General features: G+C 41.0%; 1 protein-coding gene across 1 annotated transcript in view; it reads left to right on the top strand.

The window, feature by feature from the left end:
* Positions 1–4,000, top strand: part of ATP8B4 (ATPase, class I, type 8B, member 4) — a 229,142-nt gene that overhangs the window by 144,716 nt on the left and 80,426 nt on the right. The window lies entirely within an intron of this gene.

Genomic DNA, 4,000 nt, shown 5'->3' with positions numbered 1-4,000 from the left:
CATACGGTTTGAATCCACAAGCTGCTCTGAGGAAGAAAGATGAACAATCTCCTCCCAAAGTCACAGAGCTTGAAGTGGAATTCAAACCCAGGGAGTTTGGCTAGAGTGTTCATTTACTTACGATGTCAGAACTGGCTCAGGATGTGTTCCTGATTTGCTTGGCACATTCTAGTTGTTCATAGTGTTGGTACCATCACCAGCAATCTCCTCATTGTCATCCTTATTTCTAGCCTCATTTCTGGTTTTGGAGATGATTTCCTAATCTTTTTTTTTTTTAAGCAAGACAGTAAGTTGTGATTTACTGCCTCTGAAAACCCATTGGGGGTCAGCTGTGAGTCAGTTCTGACTGGATGGCACCCAATAACAACAACAACAACAACAACAACAACAACAATAAAACCACCACAATAATGGTCCACAGACTGCTCTGTAGTGGCCTTGTGAGGAGGGAGTTGTGCTGCTGAGCTAAACATGGTGCCTCTCTGGCAGTTCAAATCCACCAGTGACTCCGTGGGACAAAGGTCGCCAATCTCCTCTCATGCCATTTACAAACCTCGGAAATTCCGCCAAAGGATCAGCTATATGGTTCAGTTCTGACTATATAGTAATGAGAGTTTTTGAGTAAAAAAAAAATTACCTCTTAGACTTACTCATGTCTTCCTAAATTGACCAGGGCAAGCAAAGGGTTTGTCTGGCACACAGTAGGTTTTCTATAAATGTGTGTTAAATAACATTAAACTAACACTGTGTAACTTAGACCCATCCATTGTTTTTGCCTCCAAATGACACCATAGAATTTTGAGCCTTCAAATTCAGGAAGGGAGAGTGTCAGGGATGTGTCCTGTCTCCATACCTTTTCAATATATACAGAACAGATCATTCGGGAGGCTGGGTTTTATGAGGAGGAATGTACCCTGAGGATTGGAGGAAACTGAAGAACTGAAGAACTTGCTGCAGAAGGTCAAGGACTGTAGTCTGCAACATGGTTTGAAGCTCAACAGCAAGAAGACAAAGATTTTCATCACAGGGCCAATGAACAGCACCATGATTTAGGGAGAAGAGATTGAGGTTATTAACAGTGACAGCTTGCTCAGCTCCAAAATCAATGCTTAGCATCAGCAGTCAGGAAATGAAAAGACAAATTGCATTAGGTATATGTATATCTGCTGTCAGGGAACTTTTCAGAGTAATGAGAAGCAATGATGTCAGTTAAAAGACTAAGGTATACCTGATACAGTCCATGGTCTTTGCAATTACTTACTATACATCAGAGAACTGGATAATGAAGAAGGAGGATAAAAGAAGAATTGATGCCTTTGAGATGTGGTATTTACTGGAGAAGAATCTTGAACATACCATGGACCACCAAGAAAACAAATAGATATGTCTTGGAGAGGGTGAAACCAAGTGTCTCCTTGGAGGCTAGGATTTTGAAGCTCCATTTTACATACTTTGGGCACGTGGCCAAAAGGAACAGGTCCTTGGGGAAGGATATCATATTTGGAAGGGTAGAGGGACAGTGCAGGAAAGGAATACTCTGGATGAGATGGATAGATGAAGTGACTAGGGCAATGTGGGTAGGTGTTTGGAAGTCAATGAGACTGGCTTAGGACAGGGCAGGCTTCAGAGCTATTGTAACCTAGGGTCACCATAAGCCACAGGTGACTTGATGGCACATAACAACAACAGTCTTTGCAAGAATGGGTCACCAGGTCTTTTCTCCTTGCAATCACTGGTGGATTTGAACCTGTAGCCTTCCAGTTAGCAGCCAAATGTTTAACCATTGTGGCACCAGGGTTACTTTTGCAACTTAGAAATATCTTGATCATCCCATTAAGTCAGTTTCCACAGTGGCTGATGTATATGTACATAATGTTAGGTCTTTAGTTTCCAGTTTCTGAAGACCAGCCCTAAAAGACTACTCTGATTAGGTAAAAACCAAACAACATCTGAGGTTGTTTGCTTTTTGTTTTTTTGGACAAAGGCTGTGGCCAGTCATCATTAATGCAGCCAGAGTGCACCAGCTTTCCTTGTGGGCCTTATTTGGTATCAGCATTAGCTATCTTCTGTTTCTAGCCCCAGGGGAAGTGTTATTGATGCTGTCTTGGCCCAGGACTGGCTTCTCTTTGCTCCGAGGGCATTGACAAAATCCTAAAATTGCTACACAGGGAAATTTTTTTATTTTCCCCAGATTTGGTCACCATTATAGGCTGTGGAGAAATTGCAGCCCAACCGCAAACATCAGATGTTTGCCTTAATGAGTCCCATATGGAGAAAGGTAACACTTCACAGAATGCATGAGACTTGGGAGCTGTGTTTTGTTTCTGTTTAGTTTTTAATCAGAAGTCTAAAGGAGTGACTCCACCAGAGTAAAGTTTCTGTTCTCTGATAACAAAACAAGAAATAATCCCAGTCTCATGACTGCTCAGATGGCCTGGTGTGCAGTGATACCACCTCCATGTGAAGGCTTTCACTTACTTGATTTCTTTATATTTGCTCTTCCTTCCTTTCTTTTCTTATCCCCCTCTTATATCTAACTACCTGTTGTGGAGTCAATTCTGACTTATTGCAACTCTCTATCAGGCTTCGAAGACTGTATGTAAACCTTTATAGGAGTAAATGGTTAATCTTTCCCAAGGAGTAGCTCGAGGATTTGAACTGCTAATTTTTCTGCTAATAGCCCAATGCATTATGTACTGTGTCACCAGGGCTCTAAATTTCACTCAGGAAATCAACAATCAATGACACATAACAACAAAAACACACTATATTGTTTGTTTTCTATTTAAGCCTCAAGTTTAGAATCAACAAGACCTCAGGGAAGGCCTTTGTATTTTGGAGGAACATTCTTCTAAGTGGTATAACACTCTTCTGTCAATATGCTGTACTGAGGTAACCTGGGGTTGCTATGATGCTGAACCTAGTGCCATTGGGATGTCAAATGCCCTAATGGTTACTCACGGTGGACAGTGTTTGGTGGAGTTCCCAGTTTAAGACAGGTTTGGAAGCAGGAGTGGCATCCCCCTCCTAAACAGCATGCCTCTGGAAACTCTGTGATCTTTGATAAATGGCATGGTTGTGGAAGGGCCTTAGGCCTTTTGTTTGTGGGGTTACTATAAGTCGTGCTCAATTCCATGGCAATCAACAACAACCATACTTTCAACAACAATAGTACTTTCATTCTGAGTAAGAGATGTTTTCCGCAATAAAATATTTACCTATCAGCAATTCATTTTATATTTAAGGTAGTAAAGATCTGTTTAACTTCTCATTGACTATGACTCAAGGTAGCCTCCCATGTCAATGCCAGAATTTTCAGAGATTTTTCATCAAGTCTTTATTCTGATGTCTTCAGGTGGATTTGAACCTCCAACCTTTTGGTTGGCAGCTAAGTGTACTAACTGTTTTTTACCACTTAGGGACTTCTGTAAGAGCTAGAACCTGCCATTTTCCTTGTTGGTGGTATTTTGCCTTCATATACTCATACTATATCATTTTTCTTTGGAAAAAGATGTCGTGCTCGGAAAGGTGGAGGGTCAGTGAAGGAGAGGAAGACCATCAACAAGATAGATTGACACAGTGACTATAACAACGGGTTCAAGTGTATTAGAGATAGTGAGGATGGCATAGATATGGCAAGGTTTAGATCTGTTTTTCACAGGGTTGCTAGAGTTGCAGTTGACATGTTTATAGCTAACAACAGTAACAGCATACTCACATGCTGCTACTCCTCCCTGATTTAACAGAGCGTGAAAATTATCGAACAATATCATTGATATTACATGCAAGCAAGATTATGCTGAAAATTATCCAAAAACGTTTGGAACAATACGTCAACAGAGAACTGCCAGATGTGCAGGCTGAATTTAGAAGAGTTCATGTTACTAGGGATATTATAGTTAATGTTAGATGGATCTTGGCAGAAAGCAGAGAATACCAGAAGAATGTCTATCTGTGCTTCATTGACTACGCAGAGGCTTTTGACAGTATGGATCACAAC

This window comes from Elephantulus edwardii, unplaced genomic scaffold, assembly GCF_000299155.1.
Source record: "Elephantulus edwardii isolate Elephantulus edwardi_28Jun2011 unplaced genomic scaffold, EleEdw1.0 scaffold00164, whole genome shotgun sequence".
Classification (NCBI taxonomy): Eukaryota; Metazoa; Chordata; class Mammalia; order Macroscelidea; family Macroscelididae; genus Elephantulus; species Elephantulus edwardii.
The sequence above is the reverse complement of the archived record's forward strand: the minus strand, read 5'-3'. Positions and strand labels throughout refer to the sequence as shown.